This window comes from Mesoplodon mirus (genome assembly GCF_964341445.2).
Source record: "Mesoplodon mirus genome assembly, chromosome: 12".
In the NCBI taxonomy this organism is placed as follows: domain Eukaryota; kingdom Metazoa; phylum Chordata; class Mammalia; order Artiodactyla; family Ziphiidae; genus Mesoplodon; species Mesoplodon mirus.
Window position 1 is genome coordinate 70,349,171 of NC_138988.1, and position 12,883 is coordinate 70,362,053.

The window sequence follows — 12,883 nt, forward strand, 5'->3', positions numbered from 1 at the left end:
CCCCAACCAGAAGCCCCATCCCTGCCTCACTCCACTGGCCTCCCTAGGAAGACACACCTGGCTAAGGGGGCTGCGGAGCACCTGGAGACCAGCTCCTCCCTGAAGGCCCCGCCTGTTACTCTGGTCTCATGGATGTCACCTCCCACCCCCGGCTTAGAGTGGCATCTGTGCGGTGTGCTCGGTTTCCACATGTGCTGTGAGCTCAAGGGCAGGGTGGGTGTCCTGCTCCTATTTGGATCACTCGTAGACAGCACCCCGTGCAGGACTGAGCATATGGCAGCCACACAGTGTCTGCTCATTAAAATGAACTGAGTCGGGTTACCCTGACTGAAACAGAAGTAGGCTCTGGGCAAGACCTGAATTATCAGGATAAGGGAGGCCCAAATTGTCCAGATAATGTGTAGATTAGGGACAAATAGACATAGTGAATATATAAGAAGACATGATTGAGTTATGTGCAGGCCGAGGGGAAGCAAATTCTTAGGGAAGGGAAGTAGGCAAGTGAGGGACAGAACATTCTGGAAAAATCACTGTGTAAACAAGTGACCCTCCACTGCTGCCTCATTCTGGGATGCTTTCTAGGAGGGGAGGTGTGGGTCAGGTGAGTTTCCTGAAGTGGGGGGTGCGTTCTGCCAGGCTGAGGGTGGCTCTGTCCTCTGGCATCTGCCCCCAGGGCACCAGTGAAAGGCATCAGATTTCACTGAGCTGGCCTTTCTCACCTTCTCCAGGGCAGCTCTTCGGAAGCGGGATCAAATGTCCTCAGGCTTGAAAAAACAGGCTGGGATATGAGGGGAAAGGAGGAAAGGGAGGAGGGGAGGGGGCCAGGGCTGGGCCCAGGGACAGGGCCCGTGACTCTCCCAGGTCCCTTTCCGTTTAAGTTCTCCAGTAAATTCCTTTTCCTTTAACCATCACCTCTTTTTGAGCCTTGTAAACTGGTGGTGGAGGTGAGGCTAGCGAGAAATCTGGAGCAGAATAATCGCAGGCACACACACGGACAGGACCGCTGCGTGGCATAAACTCCAGGGGGCGCCATTCACATAGAATATGACAGGAACGGCGCCCATCTCCCACCCCCAGTGGGTGCGACATGGAGGCCCAGCTGCAGCTCCCTCCGCTCTGCCCCGACCCCAGGACAAGCTGATGTCATCCTACTCGGTACCTCATACCCCCCCACCCTCTACACCACGCTCCTTCTCTTCCCAATCCACCGCAGCCCCCAGCCCCTCTGGCCCCCAGCACGATGCGCTAGGGGATGGGAGGGGTCCCGGGCCGTGTCCCACAATCTCCTTGTTCCAAACACACTACAAGCCCTGGGGACTCGCTGCCTTTTTGATTAACTCGCCTCATTATCTGGCCCTCCCGGCTCTCCTTGGGGAACCGCCACTTCCCGGGGGCCTTCGGGAGCCACATCTGGCCCTGAGTGAGCGTGGAAGGGGGACCCCGAGGGACCCTCCCACTCAGCCCTTTGAAAGCAGTCTAGCCCCACCTCTCACCGTTTCCACCCCCTAACCCAGGGCTTATCTGAAAGAGTAAGTAGACAATCGCATAAGCATAAAATGCTCAGCCTAAAGGCCACTTGCCCTCACAACCACCCAGTAGGTAGGTAGTTTTATCATCGTTTTAGAGATGAGGAATTAAGGAACAGAGAGGTTCAGTTACTCCCCCAAAGTCACACAGCTAGTAAGTGGCAAAGCTGGTTTTCCAATCAGAGAATCTGGCTCCAGAAACTAGAGTCTATACTCCTCTCCACTGCTTGGTGCTGCCTCTCACATAGAAGAGGGGCCAAAAGCTGACATAATACAGCTGTGCTGGCCAAACACACAGCCTCTGGCTACTAGTATTTATATAAGTTTAAATCAAGTCAAATTTAAAATTCAGTTTCTCAGTCACACTAGCCGCGTTTCAAGCGCTCAACTCAACAGTCACCCATAGCCAGTGACTACCGTTCTGGACAATGCAGATATAGAACACTTCTATCATCATAGGAGTTTTGTAGATGGCAGTGCTCAGGAGTCTTTAATTTCACCCCAGCTCTGCTGATTACTAGCTGAGTAACTGTGGGCAAGTTACTTAAACTCTTTGTGTCTCAGTTTCCTCATCCAAAAAAAGTGGTGATAAGGATAGTGCCAACAGGGGTTTCCCTGGTGGCACAGTGGTTAAGAATCCGCCTGCCAATGCAGGGGACACGAGTTCGAGCCCTGGTCTGCGAAGATCCCGCATGCTGCAGAGCAACTAAACCCGTGCGCCACAATTACTGAGCCTGCGCTCCAGAGCCTGCGAGCCACAACTCCTGAAGCCCAGGCGCCTAGAGCCCGCAATGAGAAGCCCGCGTACCGCAACGAAGAGTAGCCCCCGCTCATGGCAACTAGAGAAAGCCCACGCACGTCAACAAAGACCCAACGCAGCCAAAAATACATAAATAAAATAAATAAAACTTAAAAAAAAAGATAAATAGTGCCAACTTCATAGGGCTGTTAGGGGGATTAAATGAGGAAATGCATATGAAGTGCTCCATACTGTGCCTAACACGTAGTAAGCATTCTAAAACTTATTATTTTTTAAATTATTTATTTATTTATTTGATTGCACTGGGTGTTAGTCGTGGCAGGCAGGCTCCTTAGCTGCAGCTCACAGGCTCCTTAGTTGTGGCATGCAAACTCTTAGTTACGGCATGCATGTGGGATCTAGTTCCCTGACCAGGGATCGAACCCGGGCCCCCTGCACTGGGAGCACGTAGTCTTATCCACTGCGCCACCAGGGAAGTCCCTAAAGATTATTTTTATTATTAGGAATTCTAGTCCAGTCCTTCCTTTAACTAAGTAGGTAGTTAAGAAGCAGAGAAACCAAGGAATTGTTTCAAAGCCATGCAGAAAATTAAATGCCAAAAGCTGGGGCTCCTGGTTCTTTTTATCACGGCCTAATGATACCACTACAGTTGATAAAGGACTTTCACATTTGACCCTCTCCCAAGTGCTGGGAGGCAATTAAATGAGGTTTCATCAACCCCATTTTACAGATTAAGAAACTGAGGCACAGAGAGGGTGAAGTAACTTCTTCAGGTTCATGATGCTGTTTAGTAGCAGGGTGGGGAATTATTACTCTTCAGTGTTCTGCCCCCAGCTCTATTCTCCACTGTCTGTGCAAATTAACATGTGAGTGTGTGTGTTTGTATTTTTTATTTGTTTACCATGCAGAGCACAGGGACCTTTGTCCCCTATAGATAGAATATAAATCATATAAATAATATTAATATGGTCTCAATTATGTAAAAGCTGTATATAGAATAAAGATGAGAAGGACGGATAATTCCATTTTAATGATTATTGTGGGTGATCGAATTATGGGTGATTTACATTTCTGTCCTCATATGCTTCTATTTCCCCCATTTTGTTTTTGCAAGCAGTATGTATTATTTTTTTTAATGTAAATTTATTTATTTATTTTTTGGCTGCGTTGGGGCTTTGTTGCTGCGCGTGGGCTTTCTCTAGATGCGGCGAGCAGGGGCTACTCTTGGTTGCAGTGCGCGGGCTTCTCATTGTGGTGGCTTCCCTTGTTGCTCAGCACGGGCTCTAGGCACACGGGCTTCAGCAGTTGTGGCTCACAGGCTCTAGAGCGCAGGCTCAGTAGTTGTGGCTCACGGGCTTAGTTGTTCTGCAGCATGTGGGATCTTCCTGGACAAGGGCTCGAACCCGTGTCCCCTGCATTGGCAGATGGACTCTTAACCACTGTGCCACCAGGGAAGTCCTAAGCAGTATGTATTATTTTCATAACCAGAAATAAACAAATGTGATTTTCAAATACATTTTAAAAAAATAAAGTTCTTCCAGTGTTTCCCCTGTGGTCTCCTCTGCCCTCCAAGCAGTTAGGAGGTCTGACCCAGGGGTTGGCTTTGCCTGGCCAGATTTACTAGCAGAAAGGAGGCTGGTGTTGTGCCTCTTAGCTCAGTCCCCTTCATCTACAGGCCCTCAGGTCCCTCTGCACTGGAGTGGGTTTGAATTTACTCAGCAACATCCACATGCAATAAATGTCATACCGTTTTATTTTTTCAAGTCAAATAAATTCTGACCCCAAGTCTCCAATTGCCAGTGTGCTGAGAAATCAGCCTTAGTTATGTTTGGGGGGAGTCTCCAGGGTCATAGAAGAATCTGGGACCCAGGAAAGAGGCCTTGGGCCTTGTGGTTGCCATGGTAATTGACTCCTGTTGCCTTGGCTCCTGAACCCTGGGCCAGACCTCAGTCGGCCGGCTGCCCTGGACAGGCTGTGAGAGCTCTCCACAGCAGCCCTCTCAGTGACCACATTGGGCCCTGGAGACCCTCAGGGCCTCAGCACTTGTCATCCAGTCTCCACAAATATCCCCGTCTGGCACTGCAGGCCAGAGGGACACAAGGCCCCAAACAAAAACCCCCAAATGTCGGTCCCTTCCTGGGCTGGAGAGGCCCTTCTAGTCAGTCACTTTTTCCTCATCGCTTATCTAGTCTACTCTTCACTCCCACGCAAGAGACCTCTACTTCCAAACCGAACTGGATGGGGGTGTCCCTGTTGCATTGATAACAAAACCCAAAACTCCTTGAGGCAAGAAAGCCCAGACCCAGACACTGACCTTGGGTCCTTTCTTGGGATGGAGGAGGGGGAAATGTCACTCATTATGCCAAGCGAAATGGGAAAACACAAAATAACATTTCAGTGTAGATCCTGGCTATACAACTCATGCCTGAACTTCAACTGACGACTTCTTAGACCTCTCCCTGCCAGGTCAGGCAGAGGAGCATTTATGCACCAGGGGGTGTGGAATGGAGTTCAGGATGTCCCATCTCCCCCTCACTAGGACCCTGGCTGGGGGAGGGCATGACTAGGGGGAAACCCAGGAATTGGAGTCAGAGAGACTAAAGTGCTAGACCCATAGTAGGTGCTCAGTAAATACTTCTGTTGTGGATGAATCTAATCTGGGCACAGTCCTTCACGTCTCTGAGCCTCAACATCTTTATCTGTATAATGAGTATCCATTCATTCGATAACTATGTCATGATTACCAGACACTGTTCCAGGGACAGAGGTTGTACCAGTGAACCTGACAAAGTCCCTCCCTTCCATTTTACTGGATGAGACAAACATAATATTGTTATGTCAGCCCATATCCTATTATACTAACTTCACTGCCCTCAGGCTAACTTCTAATTGCCTTTGCCCAAGGCCTTCTTTGCCTGCCCACATAGCGGCCAGAAGAGCCAGGAACCCCCAGCTCCCCGGGAGCAGCCCTCAGCAATGACTCACAGAGCTGGTGCATAAACACCCCAGCTCCCTCACCTCTCAGGCAGGATGTCCCCAAGGTATGTGTCCCACACTAGCTCCCAGAGTTCCCCAGCAGGGTTGGGCTCCAGTCCCCCTCCCTCTGCAGTAACTGGATAAATAACTGCACCCTTTATTGGCTGCCTTCCCTCCCCTGTATCACTTCCCCATCCTCCCCTGGGTGTTTCCTGGAGTCACTGAATACTATTGCCCTCAAATCCTTATCTTGGGGTCTGCTTCTGCCAACCCAAGACATCAGATTATGATTGGTGCTATCAAAACAAAATTCAAGGGCTTCCCTGGTGGCGCAGTGGTTGAGAGTCCGCCTGCTGATGCAGGGGACGCGGGTTCGTGCCCCGGTCTGGGAGGATCCCACATGCCGCGGAGCGGCTGGGCCCGTGAGCCATGGCTGCTGAGCCTGCGCGTCCGGAGCCTGTGCTCTGCAATGGGAGAGGCCACGGCAGTGAGAGGCCCGCGTACTGCAAAAAAAAAAAAATTCAAGTAGGACAAGAGAGTGGAGAACAAGGGTAGGTGCCACTTTAGACAGGGTAGTCAGGGAAGGCCCCTCTGAGGAGGTAACGTTCAGTTCAATCAAGGACCTGAGTGAATGGAAGGAGGGAGACAAGTGGATACCTGGCAGTAAAGGTGTTCCAGTCAGAGGGAACAACAGGTACAAAGGCCCTGAGGTGGAAACACCTGGGAACAGGGGGATGTTAATGACACCTGCCCAGAAGCTTGCAGAGAAGGATTCCTTGAGATAGTCTGTGTGGACTGGAAAGCCCTGGACACATATGAGCCATTAGAGCTTTTTATTTTTTTTTAGTTAATTTATTATTATTTTTTTTTTTGCGGTACGCGGGCCTCTCACTGTTGTGGCCTCTCCCGTTGCGGAGCACAGGCTCCGGACGCGCAGGCTCAGCGGCCATGGATCATGGTCCCAGCCGCTCCGCGGCATGTGGGATCTTCCCGGACCGGGGCACGAACCCGCGTCCCCTGCATCGGCAGGTGGTCTCTCAACTACTGCGTCACCAGGAAAGCCTGTTAGGGCTTTCTAAAAATTCCCTCTCTTGACCTGGCAAGCTCTCTTCAGGAAATAGCTCAGCCTCCTGCCCCGCCTGGGCTGCCGTGCTCCGCACCTCCCCCTCTGTGCTCACCCAGCCTCTCTGGCCTGGAGCAGGGCTTGATTTTTCCAATAACTCATTAGTGCAGCTTTTGTCATGATTGAAGAAACAAAAGCCCCAGCAAGAAAACCCCGTTCAGAGGCATTACGGGTTATTTATAAGAGAAGGCAAGGCAGCTTCTGCATTGGGGGAAGCCTGGGGGAGGCAGGAAGGCCCTCTGGATGGGGGACTGGGATACTTTGGATTTGCCTGGTGCTGGCCACCAATGCCCCTGTCCAACGCAGAACAACCTCTTCTCTCCTCCCACCTGCCCCTGCCAAAGCTGCCATGAGTCACCACTGCCCAAGCCTCTTGATTTCCTTCCACCCAATCATCCAGCTCTTGGTCTATTCATTTATTTATGTATTCATTTATTCATTCATTTATGTATTCATTTATTCATTCATTCATTCAAACATGTTTTGAGGCCTACTATGTGCCAGGCACTAGCTGGTGTTGACATTTCTGGAGCATAGGCATGAATCAGCAATTGTGTGCTGGAACAAGCTCATACGTGCTCACAGCTGACTGTACATGTCTCTTCTCAACTGCTCCTTCAGTAGCATGGCGTCGGTAGCTTTAGGTCAGCCATGGTGGGAGTATTTATATCACGGAAATTGGCAAGTGGTACAAATCAGGGCCTTTTCCCCAGGGAGCTGGTTGTTAAACATTTACTAACCCACCACTATACCAGGCCTCGGTATCCTGGGCCACACAAAGCTGAGCCCCAAGAACTTACAGTCTAAACCAGAGAAGGACATTGACCCAATTTCCAATGTAACCTTTAACCCACCCAGATTCGTTGGCCTCAGAGCCACACAGGACTCCTGCAACAGTTGTCTCTGCAACCTAGGAGTACCAAGAACAGAGAATTTAATTCTATCATGCAAGACATAAGAAGGCGTGATAAAGGAGGTGTATTTGAGCTGAGCCTTTAGGGATGGGTGAGATGTGGCCTTGAATGGAAGGTGTTTTGAATGGTGGGAGCAGTCTCAGCAAGGTTTCGGAGGAAGGGCCAGGCAGAGCGTGTTCACTCCACTTAAATAAAAATGCCATGGGGCTTCCCTGGTGGCGCAGTGGTTGAGAGTCCGCCTGCCAGTGCAGGGGACACGGGTTCATGCCCCGGTCTGGGAAGATCCCACATGCCGCGGAGCGGCTGGGCCCGTGAGCCATGGCCGCTGGACCTGCACGTCCGGAGCCTGTGCTCCGCAACGGGAGGGGCCACAACAGTGAGAGGCCCACGTACCACAAAAAAATAAAATAAAATAAAATATAAATGCCATGGCAGGGTGCTGCTCCCACCCATTACCTTCCCAATCATACAGCAAAAGTGAACTGCTTTCTGGAAGGAAAAATTGATATTGCAAGTGCTGGATTATTAGGGAGAAGCTGCTGGTTGGATACCGAGGGATGAGGATGCTCCTCCTCCTTCCTCTTCCATTCCTTCTTAAATATTTACAATGTGTGAAAGGGGCAGCCAAGAGACCACCATCAACCCACCCTCAACACCACCTCCATTGTTACCACAGTGTTCGTCATGGTATATAACCCCCCAGGCTGGCCCCACTGTCACCCCTGACCCCATCATTACTTCCCATGTGGCTCACTGGCCCTGTTAAGCAGCTCAGACAGACACGCATGCACATGCTTGGCTTAAAGATATCAGGATAGACACCCAAACAAACTCAAATGCTCCCAGTACTTCAACTGTCTCCATCCCACATAAAAGGCAGCTTCTCAAAGATTTAATACTTGCCACCTCCTTACTCTGGGAGATAGCTGAGCCTCCCCCAGACATATACACACATGCATATGTGCAATGGCAAGTATACATCCAGGATGCAGCACCGCTGATGCCAAACCATTAGGCAGGTGTCAGGGAGGCTACAGTCCATTAGCCTTAACAATCCCTCCTGGAGCTGGTAAGCCAGTGGCGGCCATGCCTGACCCACGTCCTCCCAGCTACCCTACCAGCCTCACCCCACTTGTCTGACAAAGAACTGAGCTTCCCACTAGTTCAAGGCAGCCTCCCCATCACTGTCCCTGGTCTGCTGCCAGCCGCATCCCAGGAGGGGAGACAGAGCTTGACTGTGCACTGCATCTGTAGAACACTCCACAGTCCTCAAAATACAGATTCGTATTCGCTCATTTAATTCTGGGAAGCCCGTGAGGTGGGGGTTGGTGACTCCAGCCTGCAGGTGAGGAAACTGAGGCTCTGAGTGACTCATCCAAGGAGAAGGTAGAACGAGAACCAAGGTGCTCTGATTCAGACATTCATTCCACAAGGGTTTGTTAAGTCCTAGATGCTGTACTAAACCCTGGAGATTCAATAACAATAACGATAATGGTGAGTAATAATAATAATGACTAAGCTGAATGGAGTACATGTTCAACACCATCTCAACCTTCACCACAACTCTTTAAGACGTACCACATTTACACCTGCATTGCAGTGGAGGACACTAAGCATCGTTCCTGTGCTGAAGGAATTCACTGTGAGCTCCGGGGTCTCTCAAGGTTGGCCGAGGACCTCAACTCTCCTAGAATGACTGAAGGAGAAGTTCTTGGGTGGGACACAGGAATATAGTGTGAATGTATTGTTCAAAAACATCCAGGGGTGAGCAGTACATGCATTAAAGCACGGGCACCAGAAGGGCCCCAAGGGCACACAATTGGCCAAGGGTCTTTGGGGACAGTTTGTCAGTGTTCCCTGGGCTCTTCGCCCCCACCTTTATCCCTTTCACGCACCCCATATGTGAGCTCATCTACTGCCCCTCCTCTGATCACCACCCACAGCGTGTATGGGGTCAGGGGCGCTCCCTGGAGTCAGACTGCAGCTTCTTGCCTGTGTGACCTTGGACAAGTTACCTCACCTCTTTAAGCCGTTTCCCTGTATGTAAAACAAAGCTACCAATAGTATTAACAGTAGTTTCTTCCAGATTGCTTACTTTGTGAGAGGCACTATTCTGAACCCCTCACACGTGTAAGCTCACATAATCTTCGAAGGTCCCTGTGAGGTTGGCTCCTAACACCAGGCCTAGTGTGTTACATGCGCTTAGTAATCGTTAGCTGTTATTAGCTGCATCTTCAGCTCCGGGCTGTTCTGAGGCTGCCCATCTCTCTGCTTAGCACTTACAACCTCATTCTTCCTCCTGCATTTCTCCTCTCAGTGAATGGCTCACCATTTCCACATCACCCAGGCAGACACCTGGGACCAAACCCTGAACTCCTCCTTCTTTAAATCCACATTCAAGTCCTGCAGCTTCTACCTCCTCCCACATCTCTCATATCCATCTCCTCCACCCACTTCCTCTTCCGGTCACCATTACTTTTGTAGTGGTGACCCTGCTCGGTCACCACTACTTTTGTAGTGGTGACCCTGCTCGTTTCTCACCTGGATTATGCAAAGGCCTCCTGACAGCTCCTTGCTTCCAGCCTACACACCCTGCAAACCACCCTCCTGCTCTGCCTGAGACTTCCGAATTTCAAATCCACCGAAAATCCCTCTGTGACTCACCACAGACTCCAGGATCAAGTGCAGACTCTTCAGCTTAGCACACAGCGCTCTGCAGGATCCGGGCCCTGCCTTCCCGCCCTCTGCTCTCCTGACACACTGCAGTGTGGCCCGTCCGGTCATGCCAATTCATTCCTCTGGCCCTTTGCACATGCGGTTCCCACAGTCTGGAGTGTCCTGCCCATCCTCCTTTGTCTAACCAGCTCCCCACATCCCTCATGACTCAGCTCAGGCAACATCTCTTCCCAGAAGTCTTCCTGGATCTCTATTAAGTTTTCCTCCTCCATGCTCTTAGAGTATAACCTTTAATACAATGAAATTATAATGACTTTATCTGTGTGTTCTCTCACCAAACACAGATGTCACCTGGAGGCAGATGGTTAAAATTAGCACAGTCACCATAGTCAGACGGCCCCAGTTCCATCACTTACTGATTAATTTCAGCTCCACCATTTACTAGCTGTGTGATCTTGGACAAGTGACTTAACTTCACTCAGTCTCAGTTTCCTTGTCTCCAATATGAGGCTAATGATAGTACTTACCACATAAAGTAGTTGTGAGGATTGAGATATACAAGGAAAAGTGCTTAGCACAGTGTCTGGTGCAATCCAAGTACTCAATAAACGTTAGCTCTTAAGTTACATACTGGGTGCAAGGCATCCTGGGAAAGTGAGCTCTGGATTCTACTTAGGGGAAAGGCAAACACACAAGATATGAAGTCCCAAACAAAGGAAGAAGGTTTAAAGGCCCTAGGCAGCCAGGAAGAATAACAAATGTCCACTACAATCCACCTCTTGACTGCCTAAGGTCAACATACACCCTTCTTCCATTCTTAAGCTCATCCACTACTGCCACTACCACCAAAACCTGCTTCCACCTAACATAATGTAATTATTCCTCACTAATGAAAACTTACCCTTTTGCCCAAAGGGATTCAACCCAAATTCATATTGGTAATTACACCAGGATAACTGGCATGTCCATTCTCTTTCCAATTCCATCATGATCCCATGTTGATATTCTATAATCCATTCAACAAATTGCAAATATAACCATCCAGAAAATCCCTATATACAAATAATAGGGAATGAGGATAGGAGAAAAAAGGGAAATTTTTAAAAAGCAGATCAATATATCCATCACAAAGGGGGGTGGGTACAATATGGGTAGAAACTATAGTTCTTGTTTCTGCATCTACTCACAAGACCATAGCTGGTATTTGTCATCTCATCCCATGTCCTATTTGCACTTCACAAGTACCTCAGTTGGTCATGGTTCTTTATGTAATGGGACAGTTGTAATCTTCCATCTGAAGAAGGCTGAGCCTTTGATGGTGTTGCTTGTTTGGGGTCGCTCTGGTCTTCCATTAACTTTTTTTTTTTTTAAGAATTTTTTTGATGTAGACCATTTTTAAAGTCTTCATTGAATTTGTTACAATATCACTTCTGTTTTATGTTTTGGTTTTTTTGGCCCTGAGGCATGTGGGATCTTAGCTCCCCGACCAGGGATCAAACCCACACCCCCTGCATTGGAAGACGAAGTCTTAACCACTGGACCGCCAGGGAAGTCCCCCTTCCATTAACTTTTACCACTTGATGTAGAATTACTAGGAGATGCCCCATATACCTTCCTGCCCCATTGTTTCCCATTGGTTATTAAGGTCAATCACCCCAGTCAACACTATAATCCCCCTTTTAGCATGAGAAGCCAAAAGGTCCTGATGACAAACCCACTTTTCAGTTCAATGGAACCATTTTGTCCCCTGCTAGAAGTATTCCTATCGTGGATATTCAAACTTCTAAAGCAGCAAAGTCTGGAGTCTTGTGGCTGGAAAGCAAAAACCTTACAAATGGGTATTTAGGTAAAAGAGTGAGAGATCTGGGTTGGAGACATGAATTTGGGTTTCATCAGTGCATTGAAACCATGATCAGAGATGGAGTGCCCCAAATAAGCATGAAGCTGAAGACAAGAAAGGAGCTAAAAACGAGTCTCTGGGGAACATTGCCTTGTAAGAGTTCAGCAGGGGAGGCAGAGAACTTGGGAGCCAGTGAGGTTGGGTGTTCTTTCTACTGAAGTCCAGCTCTCTCTTTAATGAACCTCTGCGCAACAGAATCCCATCCAAGGGCAGGCATGTCAAGAGTTCACGCTCCTTGGATAAAGCTCATGTCCCTCAAGCCATGCTGTAGACCTAGTGTTACAATGCAGCAATGTCTTTTCTGCGTTTATAGAAATTCTCTTTCTCAAATCCCAAATCTCAAGAAAAGTCAGTCAAGAAAACTGAAAGATGGGAAAAAGTATTATAATTCTCCTGCGAAAATTAAAGCTTCATAATCTACATAGAGATGTTACTGGTTTGAAGGGATCAACTGATGACGTCAAGTTGAAAGCAAAAGCTGAAAACCCCAGTACATGGAGTTGAAGGTTAAGGTCAATGTCTCTGGGAATTTGGTCAGGAGCTCATAGGTGGGAATTTTACCATCTAATCTGTCAATCTTGCTTGTAGCTGTTGCTATTATATCAGTGTATGTTGGGAGCCCTGTCTGTTCCCAATGGTGAGTCATTCTTACAAATAAAATAAATATTAATAAGTTTATATGCATAGTATATTTTATACAAATCCTCTGAGTGATATTCTAAGAAATAAGCTTTGGAAGCAAAATAAGCCCTTAAATTGGCAGTTTGGTATTTGTAGTCCTGTTAACTTTGCTGGGATCTGAATGTTACATTCTTCAAGTACTACCCAGTCATGATCACTGGCATCTTCCAGTGCTTGAATATTCTCTGTGGAAGAAAGGCAAAGAGAAGGAAATAGGAATGTTGTAGAGTTCTCAGACGCAAAATCAGATACTGATCTAGAATCTGAATGAGCAAAGACAATATCAATTTCAGTGGCAAAAAGAAAATCAGGGAAAGCAGACAAAAC